At 42.7% G+C, this 19,507-nt stretch overlaps 1 protein-coding gene across 9 annotated transcripts in view; it reads left to right on the forward strand.

Moving 5' to 3' along the window:
• The window catches only part of LDB2 (LIM domain binding 2), a 497,394-nt gene that overhangs the window by 314,743 nt on the left and 163,144 nt on the right, over positions 1–19,507 (forward strand). The gene's annotated exons all lie outside the window — the stretch shown is intronic.

Here is a 19,507-nt window from a genome sequence, read left to right on the forward strand (position 1 = left end):
GGTCGACAATGTGTCTCTACCTGGATTCGGTGCAGTGCGGGGTGGAAGAGGCTATTGTGCACGTCCACACCATGCTGGACATCAGTTGGTTTTATAGCATGACATGACCTTAATGAAGGATTCCATGTTCTAGGGGAGCTGGGTATATCTACAGTTCACTAGATATTGCCCTGGAAATCATAGTGATGTCACAAATTCAACAATTAAAAAATGCTCTGCAAGAACAGTAAGGCAAACCATATTGGGGATCTAATAAGGGAACACAATTTTGTTTCACCACAAACCGCCTGGGTAATTAACAAGCACTGAACCCATTAATTGAGCAAAAGGGTTTGGTCCCATCTGGTTGGAGAGCAAGAAAAAGTGACTCCAGTGGCCCCTGGAGTCAGCTCTGACATCAGAGACAGGAAGATGTTTCCCATTCGCTGTTTCACCAGTAACGATGAGCTTTCTTTGGTTTTATTTGTTCTCCGTGTGGCATCACCCTGTCATTTCTCTCAAAAATGTCAATCCTCAATCGTGACACCCTTTATGTCGCAAACTTAAAATTTCACCAATCTTCTTAATGATAAACTTGTTTTACATTTTAAAATTGGCTGGAATGGGCCAATCAACTGATGGTATTTACTTAGTGCATACTGTGTATAGGGTGTTGTACTAAGCAGTTGGGAGAGAACAATAGACTAGAAGTAGCAACCAGAGGCTCAAATAGACTTTAGCTCTTGGGTCTCCTCTAAGCATTGAGCACTCAGTGTCTTCAGAGGAAGCTCAGTGCTCAGAAGAGATACACGGTTTATGGAAGGAAAGCACCTCTGATCCAAGTGCATTAAATCCCTAGTGTTCCCTAAGGTGACATTTATTATTTTTATGTTTTTTTTAACCAGTGTACTGTTGTTTGTATTAGTCTTTCAAATGACAAATCACCACAGTGATATAAGAGAACAAGGGTAGTCATTTAATTGCAGTGATCACAAATGAAGATTAACTTCTCCAGCCAGATTACCTTGATTGACTCAGACGTTCAGCTGAAATGGTTTAGCCATTTTGGTAGCCTTCCTTCTGAAGATAATCATTTTCTGATGTGATTTTTCATTTTCCTCAAACAAATCAATCTCCTAAAAGATGCACATCTCCTGTGCAACCTTGGGCAAGTCACTTTTTTCTCCATTCCTCGGTTCCCTCATCAGCAAATTGGGGGTTCGATACCTGTTCCCCTTCCTACTTAGACTGTGAACCCATGTGGGACCTGATTATCTTGTATCGTCTGCTGAATTGTACTTTCCAAGTGCTTAGTATAGTGCTCTGCACACAGTAAGCGTTCAATAAATACAATTGAATGAATTGAATGAATGAATCTACTCCATCGCTTAGTACGGCGTTTGACGCCTACTAAGAGCTAAAGAAATACCTCAGTTATTTTAAGACTTACCCATTCAAAGGCAGGGAAAGATGGCCCTCACTCCAACCTCTTAGTCTAACACCTCTGGTCTTCTTTCATTTCTGGGACTCCTTTGACCAGGTCTGTCTGTCAAGAGGTCAAGCTGCGTGAGATCATAAATCACATTTGAGAGTACACAGTTTGGCATATTAGTTCACATGTGTCAGATTAGGAAGAACCCACAACTCTCCACTGCACACACACACAAGTTCCCATCGTTGGGCAGGGATTGTCTCTATCTTTTGCCGAATTGTAATAATAATAATGATGGCATTTGTTAAGTGCTTACTATGTGCAAAGCATTCATTCAATAGTATTTATTCAATAGTATTTATTGAGTGCTTACTATGTGCAGAGCACTGTACTAAGCGCTTAGAGTGTACAAGTCGGCCACAGATAGAGAGAGTCCCTGCCCTTTGACGGGCTTACAGTCTAATCAGGGGAGACTGGCAGACAAGAACAATGGCAATAAATAGAGTCAAGGGGAAGAACATCTCATAAAAACAATGGTAACTAAATAGAATCAGGGTGATGCACATCTCATTAAACAAAATAAACAAAATAAATAGGGTGATAAAGATATATACAGTCGAGTGGAGGAGTACAGTGCTGAGGGGGTGGGGTAGAAGAGGGGGAGGAGGAGAGGGAAAGGGGGGAGAAGAGGGTTTATCTGCAGAGAGGTGAAGCGGGGGTAGAGGGAGCAGAGGGAAAAAGGGGCGAGCTCAGTCTGGGAAGGCCTCTTGGAGGAGGTGAGTTTTAAGTAGGGATTTGAAGAGGGGAAGAGAATTAGATTGATGGAGGTGAGGAGGGAGGGCGTTCCAGGACCGCGGGAGGACGTGGCCCAGGGGTCGACGGCGGGATAGGTGAGACCGAGGGACGGTGAGGAGGTGGGCGGCAGAGGAGCGGAGCGTGCGGGGTGGGCAGTGGAAAGAGAGAAGGGAGGAGAGGTAGGAAGGGGCAAGGTGACAGAGAGCCTTGAATCCTAGAGTGAGGAGTTTTTGTTTGGAGCAGAGGTTGATAGGCAACCACTGGAGGTGTTTAAGAAGGGGAGTGACAGGCCCAGATCGTTTCTGCAGGAAGATGAGCCGGGCAGCGGAGTGAAGAATAGACTGGAGTGAAGAATAGCACTGTTCTAAGCGCTGGGAGGGATACAAAGTGATCAGATTGTTCCATGTGGGCCTCACAGTCTTAATTCCCATTTTACAGATGAGGTAACTGAGGCACTGAGAAGTGAAGTGACTTGCCCAAAGTCACATGGCTGACTTTGTACATTCCAAGCACTTAGTACAGTGCTGTGCACACAGTAAGCGCTTAAAAATATAATTGAATGAACATAGGATGCTGTGAGATACCAACCCAGTCAGTGTTTCTAGAATTTCATTCAATAATATTTATTGTGTTTACTTTGTGCAGAGCACTGTACTAAGCACTTGGAATGTACAATTCGGCAACAGATAGAGACAATCCCTGCCCATTGATGGGCTATGCCAAGCTTACTCTCCTTTCTGAACTCCATCTGGAGTAAAATGCACGATTGTACTCACATTGTGTCCAACTTGTGTACAACTGTTTTGTCTGACATCAGATCGTGTTCTGTCCAGACAGTGTGGTGCTGGAATGATGTGGCCTAATTTTCACCAAGGTGTTGCATTGTAACATGTGGTAGAAACACATGCTTTAGGGCATAATAGCCTTCAGCTCCCATTCACTGAACTTCCATTTATTTATGTCACAAATGAAGAGTATTATTTTGGTGTTTTTGTTGTTTTTTCAGTCGTCTCTGTTCAGCGCTTACTGTGTGCCAGGCACCGTACTAAGCCCTGGAGTAGATACAACTTAATCAGGTTGGCCCCAGTCCCTGTCCCACACATTAAGGCTCACACTCTTAATCCCCATTTTAAAGATGAGGTGACTGATGCATGGAGAAGTGAAGTCAATTGTCAAAGGTCACACAGCAGACAAGTGGTAGAACTGGGAGTAGAATCCAGATCCTCTGACTGCCAGGCCCATGCTCTTTCCACCAGGCCACACTGCATCCCTAATATGACTCTTTGAGGGTCATTAAAAAGGGATACAGCCAGTAGAGAAGCAGCGTGGCTCAATGGAAAGAGCCTGGGCTTGGGAGTCAGAGGTCATGGGTTCGAATCCCGGCTCTGCCACTTGTCAGCTGTGTGACTGTGGGCAGGTCACTTAACTTCTCTGGGCCTCAGTTCCCTCATCTATAAAATGGGGATTAAGACCCTGAGCCTCACGTGGGACAACCTGATTGCCCTGTATCTCCCCCAGAGCTTAGAACAGTGCTCTGCACATAGTAAGTGCTTAACAAATACCAACATTATTATTATTAGAATCCAGCAGTGGTGACTACACTAAACCGAAGTGGATTGCTGCTAGCCTGCCTGCCTATAGTCATACCCCAGTGATACTCAATGTTGTGGTCTCTAGCACATCTGAAACATGGGCACCATAGGTGTCCCGGTACTGTACCCATGCTCTGCACACAGGAAGCATTTAATACGTACCACTGATTAATTGATTATGTATTTCACATCTCGCCTCACGTCTTCCAGAAGTTCCGTACCCCAGCCTTCAGGCCGCTGCTCCCCATCTGTTGTATTCAGGCCTTCCCAGACAGAGCCCCCCTTTTCCTCTGCTCTTCCTCCCCTCCCTATCACCCCCACTCCCTCCCTCTGCTCTTCCTCCCCTCCCTATCGCCCCCACTCCCTCCCTCTGCTCTACTCCCCTCCCCGCCCCACAGCACTTGTGTATATATGTACATATTTATTATTCTATTTATTTTATAAATGATGTGTCTATATAATTCTATTTGTATTGATGCTATTGAGGCCTGTCTACTTGTTTTGTTGTCTGTCTCCCTGCTTCTAGCCCATTGTTGGGTAGGGATTGCCTCTATATGTTGCCGAATTGTACTCTCCAAGTGCTTAGTACAGTGTTCTGCACGCAGTAAGCACTCAATAAATACGATCGAATGAATGAGTGAATATTCATAGATCAGGAAGGTACAGTAACTACTAAAACGTTCTGAGCACACTAGGTTTCATCCTCTATGAACTCATTCTTCTTCTTCAAATGCCATCGAATCATTTTCGACCCACAGTGACTCCATGGACACTTCCATGGACACTTCCTTTACAGAAAATCCCATCATCTGTCATCAAGTCGTTCTGGTGTGTGTATCCATAGAGTTTTCTTGGTTTACCACTGCCTTCTACCACACAGTAAAACCCTGAGTCTCAGCCATTGTCTTTGAAATCATTTTAATCATTTCACCTTCCGCCTTTGACTCTTTCCCCTGACGTTGCTGCCTTGCACAGGTGAATTGACTTTGTCTGACTTTATGAACTCTTTAGAAGGTTCATATGTATTACAGTTCATTTATCATTATTAATAAAAGTGGTATTTGTTAAGCCCTTACTATATGCCATGCACTGAACTAAGCGCTGGAGTGGATACAAGCAAATCGGGTTGGTCACAGCCCCTGTCCCACGTGGGGCTCACAGTCTTAATCCCCATTTTACAGCTGAGATAACAGAGACCCAGATAAGTGAAGTGGCTTGCCCAAGGTCACACAGAAGACAAGTGGCAGAGCCAGGATTAGAACCTATGTCCTTCTGACTCTCAGGCCCGTGCTCTATCCACTGCTCACCAATCTTTGATTATCACTTCAGTGTCTTTCCAGTATCTGTCCATCCTGAATACCTGTGAAAATGTTGCTGGTGTAGTTTGGATACATATTGTGCCATATATCTGCTCTCCTATTTCCTATTTCCCAGGTTTCTCAGTAATAATAATAATAGTAATAATGTGGATTTGTTAAGTACTTACTATGTGCCAAGAACTGGGGTAGATGAAAGCTAATCCTGCCAAACACAGTCGTTTTCCCTCATGGGGCTGAGTGTGGGGGGAAAGGAGATCACTGAGAAATGTGTTGTAGTTTTGGTGGACCTGTAATTGTTCTATTACCTCCTAGGGCATAAAAAAAAAAAAGAAATAGAGTCTGCCCTCGGGAAACTTAAGTCTACAGGAAAGCGTGAAGTGTGGGCATAGGGGAAAAAAAGACATTTGTTGTCTTCTGGTCCCTTGAGAGAATACGTAGGTCTCCTGGGAAGAATGCCAAAGAATCTGGGGACGTGATCCCATCGTGACGTGAGACATGAGACATATTAGGCAGTCAAGTCTGGAGATAATGTAATCAAATCCACGATCCCTGATTTCTCATCCAGTTTTACCAAGGGTTGTTGCGTATGTCTAGGTAGCCAAGTATTAATAATAATAAATTTAACAAATGTGGTATTTGTTAGGTGCTTACTCTGTGCCAGGCACTGTTCTAAGCCCTGGGGTAGATACAAACAAGTCAGGTTGGACACAGTCCCTGTCTGTCCCACTTAAGGCTCACAGTCTTAATCCCCATTTTTAAGGTGAGGTAACTGAGGCCCAGAGAAGTGAAGTGACTTTTCCAAGGTCACACAGTAAACAAGTGGCAGAGCTGGGATTAGAATCCAGGTCCTTCTGAATCCAGGTTCTTCTGCTCTATCCACTAGGCCATGCTGGTTCTCTAAAATTTCCCACCTTTGTAAGCATTTTAATTTTTTTTTAGAAACTATGGACTATAATTCTGTCAGCACCATGGTAAATCTAAGCATGATGAATGAGCAATCAGAAGCTATCCATTTATTTTGTTGAATATTCTTGATTATCTGAATTCTAGCTGAACAAAATACCACTATTACTTGTATATTATTTGTTGTTGCACTCTGTCAGGAAAAATGAAGTTTTCTTTTCCCATTATTGACAAGATTTATATGTCCGCTTGGGCAAATTCAAAAGAAAAGCTACTTTCAACAGGCCTCAATATTTCCCTGAACCAAAAGCAACATTCAAGCAAATTTGCCGTGGATTTGTGTCTAGAATTTCATAGATTACAGAGGTTAGTGAAGTTTTCAGAATATATGAAAGGCAGAAAAGTGGTTTTTAAAGTACAGTGAACCTCAGTCTTGGATGATAAAGAATTACTGGGGACAGCTGAGAGATAACAGCCATATATAAATTAGTTGAGAAAGTGTCTATCAGGTGACATGGTTCTTCACAGTAGGGACTATAGGAAAATTGAAATAACAATGAGCAAAATGGCAAACGGAACCAGGCATTGCAAAGACTAAGTCCGATAGCACAATGAAGTTAGACCTTCGGGGGCTTGTTGTGGGCCGGGATGTCTCTATTATATTGTCATATTGTTCTCTCCCAAGTGCTCACTACAGTGCTCTGCACACAGTAACGGCTCAAGAAATATGACAAATGGATGGATCGATTCATTGGCAGCAATTATCAGTTACAAACTGATCTTCTAAAACCACAGTGGCAAATGATAAAATTTCAATCTATCATCCCAAAATAGAAATATTCACTTACGAATTTAAAAGCAGTGTGGCCCAGTGGAAGGAGCCCGGGCTTGAGAGTCAGAGGTCATGGGTTTTAATCCTGGCTCCGCCACTTGTCAGCTGTGTGACTTTGGGCAAGTCACTTAACTTTTCTGTGCCTCAGGCATATCATTTCTATAATAGGGATTAAGACTGTGAGCCACATGTGGGACAACCTGATTACCTTGTACTCCTCCAGTACTTAGAACAGTGCTTTGCACATAGTAAGCACTTAACAATTATTGTTATTATTATTATCATTAATTTGGGGTGTTTTTGCTTCTTCTGAAAGTTTCACCAGAGCCTTTTATAGCACTCTGTGCCCACCAGAAGTTCTCAATAACTATAAGTCCTTCTGCAAAAGGACTTATGTGTGACCTAGAAGCATCCTGAAGGTCATGGGTTCTAATCCCGGCTCCGCCACTTGTCTGCTGTGTGACCTTGGGCGTGTCACATCTTCTCTGTGCCTCAGTTACCTCATTCATTCATTCAAATGTATTTATTGAGCAATTGCTGTGTGCAGAGCACTGTACTAAGCGCTTGGAAAGTACAGTACAGCAATAGAGACAATCCTTGCCCACAGTGGGCTCATCTGTTTTATGAGGATTGGGACTGGAAGCCCCACTTGGAACAGAGTCTGTGTCCATCTCAATTTACCTATATCCACTCCAGCATTTAGTACAGTGCCTGTCACATAGTAAACACTTAACAAATACCATTATTATTATCCATTTTAAAAGTAGGCTCCACCCTTAAAGCCCCCTCTCAGTGTCACACCTGGAGAGTTTCCAGTACTCTACCAGTTTCAACTATGGGAGATAGTCAAACAGTGGCCTACCCATTCCATTACTAACTTGGGCAGTGGCTAGTGAGTGGCAGGCAATCTGCTACAAGTCACAACTCACCTGTGCTGGGCATCAGCGGCATCGGAGAGAGTCGAGGGCAGAGACTCGAGTTTACTGCGTGGAAGGAGGCAATGGTAAACCACCTCTGAATTTTTACCAAGAAAACTCTATGGATCCACTACCAGAACAATTGCTTGTAGAGAGCGGGCGTTCTGTGAGAGATGTGTCCGTGACATCGCAATGGGTCAGTGACCAGTGGACAGCATAAAACAAGATAAGACCTTTTAAGCGCTTGATATTTATCCCACACTCAGCCAACAGAACTTATGTACATAGCCATGATTTATTTATTTCTATTAACGTCCGTCTCCCCGTCTAGGCTGAAAGCTTGTTGTGGACAGGGAACATAATAGTAATAATAATAATGGATGGTATTTGTTAATCGCTTACTACTGTGAAGCAGCATGGCTCAGTGGAAAGAGCACAGGCCTGGGAGTCAGAGGTCATGGGTTCTAATCCAGGTTTCACCACTGGGCAAGTCACATCACTTGTCTGTGCCACAGTGACCTCATCTGTCAAATGGGGATGAAGACTGTGAGCCCCACCTGGGAAAACCTGATTACCTTGTATCTCCCCCAGCACTTAGAACAGTGCTTGGCACATAGTAAGCACTTGAAAAATGCCAACATTATTATTATGTGCTAAGCACTGTTCTAAACACTCTTCCAACTTGTTATGTTATACTTGCCCATGCACTTTGCTCTGCACACGGTTAGCGCTCAATAAATACAGTTGCTTGATTGAACCATTTGGAAGCGTTTAAAATGGTTTAGGACATCATCATTATTTGATTTCAATTTATATTCCATGAATATTCTAAATGCATTATAACTGGGGAGCTACATAAATATGTGCATTTATTCATTAGCCAAAATTTAAAAATCTCTTACTTGATAGGAATTCTTCTGTGTGTAAGAATAATTCTATTCATACATCACCTGAAACTCCATACCTAGCTTTTTGAGCTGCTTTATTTCAATCAGTGGCATTTATTGGGAAGCAGCATGGCTCAGTGGAAAGAGCCCGGGCTTGGGAATCAGCGATCATGGGTTCTAATCCCGGCTCTGCCACTTGTCAGCTTTGTGACTGTGGGCAAGTCCCTTCACTTCTCTGTGCCTCAGTTCCCACATCTGGAAAATGGGGATTAAGACTGTGAGCCTCATGTGGGGCAATCTGATTACCCTTTATCTCCCCCAGCACTTAGAACAGTGCTCTGCACATAGTAAGCGCTTAACAAATGCCAACATTATTATTATTATTATTATCATTATTGAGTGCTTACTGTATGTGGAGCACCAGGCTACATTTTTGGGAGAGTACAATAGAGTTAGTAGACAAAACACTTGCCAACTAGGTGGTTATAATCTAAAAGCTAAAATAAAATGGAAGTAGGGGAAACAGCAAAGTATAAAGAAAGATATGCATTTAAGTGATGTGAGGCTTCAAGAGGGGTATCAAAGTGCTTAAGAGGTATGACCCCAAGGACATGGCTGATGCAGAAAGGAGGAAAAAAGGTAAGGGCAGATGGGAGGTTAGTCAGGGAAGGTTTCCTGGAAGAGATAGGATTTTTTAGGACTTTGAAGATGGAGAGAGAGGTGGCCTGTGAGATATGAAGGGAGTGGGAGTTTTAAACAAGAGGAAGAATATGAGCCCTTGCTTGGGAGGAAACAAAGAACAATTTAAGAGGAAATCATACAAATCTATTAGGATGAAATACTCTTGGAATGTTCTGGAGGGTGTCTGAAGTTAAAAACAAGGAAGCTCATTTCAGAGATCCTTTTGAAGAGCTCAGGTGACCATCTCGTATATCCCAGCGGGCATTCTGTAATGGCTACTTCTTATCTTGCCTTGGGATCACTGATGTCAGTTACAACTTTGTTCCATTTTTGCAGGACGGTGGATTAGGATGAAACCTGCTTTTCAAGGACTTCACAAATTAGAGCTTCATTCAACAGAGACAAAAGGAAAAATCATGAATCCATTAGAAATTTCCTCCCACCAAAATAAATTGTGATCATGTGAAGGCTGCAGATTTCAGGTTTCATAGAAGGGAGGGAAAGGGACCATGACCACCACTCATTTGTGAATTATCAGTCCATCTAGTAGACTGGGAACCTCCATCTCAGTATTTGAAATGCATGAAATGAAATGAAACGCCACCTCTGCAGCCACCTGTTTCCCACTCCTGAAGCTGACCGGTTTGGGGACCCTAATCAGTTCAGATTCTGAAGTTTTGATAGATTTTTTCCCCAGCTTTGCTTCTTATCAGTAAATCAGAATTACAACCACGTAGGAAGCACCTACTCCTTACTTATTTACAGCTCAAATCCCACTAGCAATCTAACATACTTGTCTTCTTTTTTGGCTATATAAAATCAGCATAGAGATGAACAAGGTTGGAAACAACAGTTCCTGGAAAATAAGCAATTAATTACAATATTATCTTTATTTACACATATGCTCCTTTTTTCATAAGCTCCTGGGAATCAAAGCGTGGCCATCAGAAAAAAAAGTTTGATTTCCTTTCAAAAAGTCAGGAAATGGATTTTCTTACTTGAGTTTTTAAAAATTGAAGGTGATTCTGCATTTTATTAAGGGCCTTATTGCTAGCCCCCACTTCAGTCCTACCTACTTAGCCTGGAAGCCCTATGTGGGGCAAAGACTGTGTCCAACCTGATTATCTTGTATCTATCCCAGCTCCTACTACAGTGCTTGGCACATAGTAGGCATTTAACAAGTGCCCCCCTTATTAATAAAACATCAAAGCCAAGTAGTTAAATTGCAAATGATAAAAGTATGAGTCAATTATGGAGACAGGATGTTTTACCTTCTACCTTGAGATGCTGGGAATGTGTGGTAGTAACCAAAATGATTGCTCAGTCCAAGTGAAGTGAAATCCACATCATCATCATCTCACATACACACATAGTAGAATTGTGTGTGATGGCATAGTGTTAATTGATAAAACTGCACTTTCTGATTTCTCTGACACTTTTTCTAACAGCATAAAATGCTATTCTGCCAGGTCTTCCATAATATAGTGGTATCGTTTTTACCCCACATGAAGGAAAACTTGTGCTGCGGTACTAACCACACCCAGAGCTATTGACATTCTCACAGCTATTTCTTCTGACACCCCGTCACATTGAATCCAGACAGACTCACTTTGTTGGAAAATGATTCTCTAATTTGATCTTCCTGACCCAGTCGGAAACACGTAGTGAAAAACCGGCTTTGAAGCCAAACTGAATAGATTCCAATTTTGCAGTTGGAAAACCCAGTGTCAATACTTTGGGCTTTCTACCATGTTTGATGAGCATTTTTATTTGAAATGGTTTATGAGGATTCCTCTGGATGTGATGCTGAATAAACATAAATAGTGGATGGTGGCAGGAACCGTGTGTGTGTGTGTGTGTGTGTGTGTGTGTGTATCTTTTTATCCAAATGTTAGACTACTGGTAAACAATTCTTCATTATTAAAAAAAAACCAAAAAACTTAGGCCGTGTGTCTCTATAAAGGATATTATATAGTGATTATCTGTTGTATAACTATTTGTTGAGCACTATTTGTGCTCTTTCCACTAGGTCCAGCTTCTTCCCTATATGAACCCTCTCGCTCACTCATGCCTGAAATAAAATAATAGAAGCTTCACATTTTCATTGTCCACTGAGTGGGTGGGCATGAATGGCCATCCATCCATATTCCTGCCCTGTCAGTGCTGTGTAAATAGAGATCGGGGAGGGCTGTGAGGGTAGCAAGGGGTGCTCAATACTTTTGTGTGCCATCAGTGTTGACCCCAGGGGTGGGTTTCTTCAGCCAACCTTTTATTAATAACCCTGGCTCTGTCACCTGCCGGCTGTGTGATGTTGGGCAAGTCACTTAACTTTTCTGTGCTTCAGGCTTCTATGAAATATTTGTTTTTCATTCCTTAGACTGTGAACCTCATATGGGCAAAGGACTGTGTCTAATCCTCATGTAAGGACCCAAGTGCTTAAAACAGTGCTTGATGCATAGTAAACGATTAACAAATGCTATTATTTTTTTTTTCATTTTTTAAAATTAAACATCTTCAAGATGTCCCTTTTGATAAGCCTGCTGGCTGCCAAAAATTGGCTCTTCCAAAAGAGTCTAGTGTGCTCTCTGGGAGTTGGTCTTCAAGAGCTGAAAGATCTTTGCTCGTGGTCTCCTTAGCCTGCCTGACAAGTGTTGTACTCACACATTGAATGTTATCTATATTTGATGTGACCTTCTTGTAGCCGCTGCAATACTTCATGCACTGCTTGTCACAGAGTGAGCCCTTAACAAATACAATTATGATTATTGACACGTATAAATGATTATTATAGTAATAGTGTTATTAATGCTAATGATATATCATTTAATGGCACTTATTAAGCGCTTACTATGTGCAAAGCACTGCCCTCAGGACTGGGATTGATGCAAGCTTGTCAGGTTGGACACGGTCCCTGACCTGCATCGGGCTCACATTCTAGGTAGGAGGAAGTAGGATTTAATCCCCATTTTACAGATGAGGAAATTTAGGCACAGGGAAGTGAAGTGATTTACCCAAGGTCAAACAGCAGACAAGTGGCAGAGCTGGGATGAGGACTCAGGTCAGCTTGGCTCAGTGGAAAGAACCCGGTCTTGGGAGTCAGAGGTCATGAGTTCGAATCCCATCTCTGCCACTTGTCAGCTGTGTGACTGTGGGCAAGTCGCTTCACTTCTCTGGGCCTCAGTTCCCTCATCTGTAAAATGGGGATTAACTGTGAGCCTCACGTGGGACAACCTGATCACCCTGTATCTACCCCAGAGCTTAGAACAGTGCTCTGCACATGGTAAGCGCTTAGTAAATACCAACATTATTATTCCCAAGTCCATGCTCTTTCCACTAGGTCCAGCTTCTTCCCTATATGAACCCTCTCGCTCACTCATGCCTGAAGGTCCCTTCCTTGTCAGCTCCTTGGGAGTAGAGTAAATAATAATAATAATAATGATATTTGTTAAGCGCTTACTATTTGCAAAGCACTGTTTTAAGCGCTGGGGGCGGGGGATACAGGGTAATTGGGTTGTCCTACAAGGGGCTCACAGTCTTAATCCCCATTTTACAGATGAGGTAACTGAGGCACAGAGACGTTAAATGACTTAGAAGTTTCTGGGCTGGTTCAGGTTACATGATCCATCAAGTTACATGATCCTGATGGTCTAGCGGCCCTCCGGTCTGGGAGAGGCTTTGGCAACTGCTCTTCTGTTCGAATGTTTTTCTGGCTTCCCTGTATCCAGTCTCTGGGTTGGCCTAGTAATGCGGAAATTCACACATTTTTTAAGTTGTTGCTTTCTTCCAGTGTGCTCCTTAACCGTAAACTACTTCTGGGCAGGGAATGTGTCCGTTATATTGTCATGTTGTACTCTTCCCTATGCTCAGTACAGTGCTCTGCACACAGTAAGTACTCAATAAATATGATGTTTGACTGACCCAAAGTTAATACTGGTCTGTCACTTCCTTTCACCGCAGTAGAAATATCCTCTGGCTGGTAGCCTCATCATAGTTCCAAGACACCCTGGGCTATGAATAATGTTAAATTTTATGCCAATTAAAATAATGTGCCATTCTTCTTATGGTCTTTGTCCCATACATATGGATTTTATTTCTTGCTTTCCCAAGAATGTTCCAGTGAGTTCAGTGCTTTTCCTACTGGGTCGAAGATGGGCTATTACTTAGGGTTCGGGCTCGTTGGGAGTTTTGTCTGGGATTCCATGTTTTCTGTTCATGAACTTACTGATGACTCAGTGAAGAGAAATGATTCCGACCTCCATGCCCCTTTACAACAAATGGTTTCTGATATTAGTAGTCATCAACCACCATCTCTGAATCACTTAACAAGGGTGTTGGTAGATTTGGACTGGAGTGAAATGAGATTCAGCACAAAATACATATTGTGCCACTGTAGATTCCCACTGTAAGTGGATATCCTGTAGGCAGAATGATATCGGACGGGATCCAGAACTTTTGTTGGTCACATCATTTAGGTAGGGTAATCTGCTGTCAGTCTTCAACAAATGTCACCTCCTTGGAGAGGAAATAACATCACACCTAGGTACCTCCTTAGTTGGTTAATATTATTATAATATTATTATTATCGTTATTATTATTATAATGGTATTTGTTAAGCACGTACCATTTGCCAAGCACTCTTCTAAACCTTGGGGGTTAATCTGAGTTAATCATGAGTTAATATGAGTTAATCATATAGGATACAGTCCCTGTCACACATGAGGCTCACAATCTTAATCCTGACTCCGCCAGTTGTCTGCTCTGTGACCTTGGGCAAATCATTTTACTTCCCTCCACCTCAGTTACCTCACCTGTAAAATGGGGATTAAGACTGTCAGCGTCTTGTGGTACAGGGATCTCAGTGCTTAGAATAGTGCTTGACACATAGTAAGTGCTTAACAAATACCATTATTATTGTGAGTTCTATTCATAAACAGAAAACATGGAATCCCAGACAAAACCCCCAACGAGCCCGAACCCTATTGTGAACCACGTGGGACAACCTGATTCCCCTGTGTCTACCCCAGCGCTTAGAACAGTGCTCGGCACATAGTAAGCACTTAACAAATACCAACATTATTATTATGGATTAAGAATAATCTCCATTTTATGTATGAGGGAATCGAGGCACAGAGAAGTTGTGACCACTAGAGTTACACAGCAGTCGTGACAGATCTGGGATTAGAACCCAGATCCTTCTGACTCCCAGACCGCTGCTCTATCCATAAGCCACGCTGCTTCTCCTAGCCCCAGGGAAGATGACTCTCTTTATAAAAAGAGATTAGATCTACACATTCTTGGCCTTTTCAATATTAAATTGATCTTATAATTTGCATAAGCAAGGCCAATGTAACAGCTACCAAAAGGAGCTCAGTTTTTCATTTTGGCTACTGATCAACCCAGTCTGGAGACTTCACCTCATCTACTCATTTCATGTGTCATAGTGATTAGTTTCTATCATCAAGGGAAATTCACTGACCTTGTTCAATATTTATTGTTGTTATCTGTATTGAGCAAGCACAAAGTGCTCCCACTAATGGGCCATGATCGATATAAACTTCTGCTTGGCCTTCGAAGCTCTTCACCTGATCAATAACACCTGATCTCCTTCCTACTTATACGGTGAGCCCCGTGAGGGACAGGGACTGCATCCGACCTGATTAGCTTGTACCTACCCCATTGCTTAGAATAGGGATTGACGCAAAGTAAGCACTTAGAAGATACCCTAATTGCGATTCATTCTATTCCTCGCATTGTTGCACCATGCCTGCCTGATTTCAGAGCCCACTCTGCCCAAGCTATCCTGCTCTCCCAACCTTGGGTCTCTGGGACTTCTTGGAAGCTGCTCAGTACTCCTTTGCCCACCCTTTAGCCTTTTTCCTAAATGCAAAGCCCCAACTTTCCTCCTTTTTTAATTTTTTCTTTAATGGTATTTGTTAAGCATGTACTACGTGCCAGGCACTATCCTAAGGGCTGGGGTATGTGCAAGCTAATCAGGTTGGATGCAGATTATATCCGATATGATGCTCACAGTAGTAATCCCCATTTTACAGATGAGGGAACTGAGGTACAGAGAAATTAAGTGACTTGGCCAAGGTCACACAGCAGATGTGTGGCAGAGCCGGGATTTGACCCCAGGTCCTTCAGACTACCAGGCCTGTGTTCTATCCACTTGGCCATTCTGCTTCTCCTGTCCCCCAAGTCTGATCCTTTCCTCCCTTCACCGTACATCTGTAATCCCTCCAGACCAATTTCTCTACAATCGGGAAATCAGTGTGGCCTAGTGGAAAGAGCAGAGACTGGGAATCAGGAGGCCTGTATTTTAAACCCTGCTCTGCTACTTGCCTGCTGTGTGACCTTGACCAAGTCACTTAACTTCTCTATGCCTCAGTGTCCTTATGTGCAGAATTGCATGAGGTATCCATTCTCCCTCTCCCTGTGAGTCCCATGTAGACCAGAGACTGTGTCTGATCTGATTATTTGATTATCTTGTAATAAATAAGAGAGTATAGTATTTTATATTAAGATATTATAGTGTCATGCTATTTATGGTATAGTAGAATAATCATTTAATAAAACCATTATAATTGTTACAAAAATGGTGTGGGCAGGGATTGTCTCTCTTTACTGGTGAATTGTACTGTCCAAGCTCTTAGTACAGTGTACTGCACATAGTAAGCACTCAGTAAATGCAATTGAATGAATGAATTAATAATAATAATAACCAGCAGAATCACCCATCTGCCCGTCCTCTGGAACTATCAGATAACAGCATAATTATTTGTGCATATTGATCATCATCATCATCGTCAGTGGTATTTTTGAATGCTTACTGTGTGCAGACCACTGTACAATACAATAGAGTTGGTAGATACTTTCCCGGCCCACAGCAAGCTTACACGAGTGGCTTACTTGCCATCCACTCTCTTCTGTTGGATTGTAAACAGCTGGAGAATAAGAATCTGGTTTATCCTTGACTCCAGAGCTCTGTTGCCTGTGGATACCTTGTTTAAACCTCCACTAGCAGGCAGATGGACAAAGGTTGTCACTACAGTCAGGACAGGATTTACACGGGCTACCAGTGCTGAAGGCCCAAGCAGCCCACAATGTGGCCTTCGGCTGGGTAAACTGCTTCTGCCATAGCAGCCCTTACCAATCTGCCCTCTAAACTGGAAGCTCTTTGTGGGCAGGAAACGTGACTGTTTATTATTTTATGGTAACTCTCCCAAGTTCTTAGTTACAGTGCTATGCCCACAGTAAGGGCTCAATAAATGCGATTGAATACATACACAGGTGAAAAACTTGTCTTTCTTCAGGGCCTCTGGAACCCACTTGGAATGATGGAAAGTTAAAGACACAGGTCGCTGGCCATTAGAGCAGTGGGTAGAAAAGAGGATAGCACCATGGAGGGAGGAGACGATGGGGCTCACTGGTTGGCTGCCCCTGATCAGTCCAAGAGACAGAGCATCCGGCGTCAGCCTCTTCCCGCCCACTGGCAACACCTGCTTTCCTGGCAGAGAAATTGCCAGCTGCTGCTGTCCCGGAAACAGTCTCCAAATTTTGAACTCAGGGGAGAAACAAACCAGAATGAACTGTGAAAAAACTGTTGACTTTTCCCCCCAGGTTTGTAGTGTGGAGATTCTCCCTTGGTTGCTAGTCCTATAGGGGCCAAGACCCAGCTTGCTGGTCCATCACCTCCAACTGCATTTTCAGGGTTAACAAGGGGTGGCTGCCCTTTTCCTTATCTCCCTTTTAGGAGAACGCTATTAAGGGGAGCTGAACATGTCTCTAGAGGAGCCTAAATGACCATGGGGATCCGGTATACCTCCCCTCTCAAGATCAATCAATCATATTAATTGAGCGCTTATTGTGTGGAGAGTATTGTACTAAGCACTTAGAAGAGTACAACACAACAATATAACAGACACAGTCCCTGCCCGCAATGAGCTTACAGTCTAGAAAGGGAGACAGACATTAAAATAATTAAATAAATTACAGATATATGCATAAGTGCTGTGAAGAGAGAGAGTGAATAAAGGGAGCAAGTCAGGATGACACAGTCAGGAGTGGGAAAAAAGGTAGTGGGAGCTTAGGGAAAGCTTCTTAGAGGAGATGTGCCTTCAGTAAAGTTTTGGAGGAAGAGACAGCCATTGTCTTTCTGATAATAAAGGAAAGCTTTTCTCAACAGAGACAGGACATGGACGAGAGGTCAGCGGTGAGGTAGACGAGATTGAGGTTGGCTTTAGAGCAACAAAGCATGCAGGCTGGGTTGTAGTAAGAGAGTAGTGAGGTGAGGTAAGAGGGAGCAAGGTGATTGGGCTCTTTGAAGCAGATAATAAGAAGTTTGATATCGAAGTGGATGGGCAACCACTGCAGGTACTTGAGGAGTGGGGAAACATGGACTGAACATTTTTGTAGAAAAATGATCTGGGCAACAGAATGAAGTATGGACTGAAGTGGGGAGAAACAGGAGGGAGGAAGGTCAGCAAGGAGGCTGATACAGTGATCAAAGTGGGATAGGATAAGTGCTTGGATTAACAGGGTAGCAGTTGGGATGGTGGGGAAAGGGTGGATTTTAGTTTGTTAAGACTGAACTGATGGGATTTAGTGATAGATTATGTGGCTTGAATGAGAAAGAGGAGTCAAGGATAACACCATGGATATGGGCTTGTGACCCAGGAAGGATCGATCCTCTTGTGGTATGTCTTGGAGTTGGGGAAGGATATTCTGGGGGACTTTTGGATTTCTCTCTGCTGCTGAAGGTCCAGTGACATCGTATGCAGTGTGGAATAAAGGCATCCCACACCATATGGCGTCACCACAAAGCTGATTAGCTCCAGATACAACCAGGGACTGATTCAGCCCAGACTACAACATAATCTGAATTTCCACCCAGGAAATGACCATTTGAAATAGGCTTTGAGAACATGTTTTATGTGGGTAACCAGAAAACCCAATAAACCCGTAGTTCTAGAGATAGCCAGCTTCCATATTAAGGCAGATGTTTTGAAATCAAAGTACCTAATGGAAAGAAAAAAACCATATTCCACCCATTGGAATTGTTATGGAATACTTCAAATGAAAATGGTTTTTCATGTAGTCTAAGGTAGGAAAGACATTTTAATCGCTCAGTGGCATTTATTGTGCATTTACTGTGTGCAGAGCGCTGCATTAAGCACTTGGGAGAAAACAGTGAAATAGAGTTGGTAGAGACCTTCCCTGCCCTCTAGGAGCCACGTACAAGGATTGTCACTGTTCTGCCAATTGCATCACCCAGTGTATCTATCCCTATCCTGAGCCCTTTGAAACTCTAGAAAATCATTTGGTGTTTGTTTACTGCACAGCAAATACCTGATGCATGATGGAAAAATAAAAAGTCTCTCCCTCCCCCCTCCCAAACCCTCAGGAAAGCTGTGGGAGTCCTAACCAGAATGCTGTGATGGATTATTACAATTTCCTATCATGTAATTGCTTTTCTGTTTGACCAAAGGTACCTTGTTTAATCTATTTCTAATTTGTTTTAAACAGTTAATTCTGAAAAATCATAAAATGGAAATTATTAGGTGGGAAATCTCTCAGATCGCCTTTCCCAGCACCGACAAGGCACATTATTTCTGCCTTCCCCCAAAGTTTCCTCAGTGACTTTGACACCCAGACCAGAAAGTCTCTGGGATTTTCTGTGCATGAGAGAAATCATAAAACGAGTGTGGAAATAGGAAAAAATGGAAAGTCATTTTTGTATTCATCTTTATTTTACCTTTTGCCAGTAAGAGCTTTTCTCCTTCTGCAGTCTCTGGCATACAGATTGGGAAAGAAAAGAATTGCATGGGGAACAAAAATAGACACACAAATGGCCAGAAAACCCCAACTCTGCATCAGCCTGTGTGTTTTCTCCAAGCAAAGAACCTGTGACTCGATCCCACAGACAGTCAAGCTTACTTTGTTGTCTGGTAACTGCCCTTTACCAAGTAATATCACCCAACAGTAGCCTTATATCTCTGTTTGTCTTCCCTTGAGTTAGTGTCTTTTCAGAGAGTGTTTTTTCTTTTCCTGAAAAGTTTTTGTAAACTCTATCTTTTTGCCACATTTCAGAATGATAAAATTTCATAGATTCCCAACTGTGAATTTTAGGGCAACCGACATTCCACTCTTTAGGTCCATACCGATTCCTGC

This window comes from Ornithorhynchus anatinus, chromosome 4, assembly GCF_004115215.2.
Source record: "Ornithorhynchus anatinus isolate Pmale09 chromosome 4, mOrnAna1.pri.v4, whole genome shotgun sequence".
In the NCBI taxonomy this organism is placed as follows: domain Eukaryota; kingdom Metazoa; phylum Chordata; class Mammalia; order Monotremata; family Ornithorhynchidae; genus Ornithorhynchus; species Ornithorhynchus anatinus.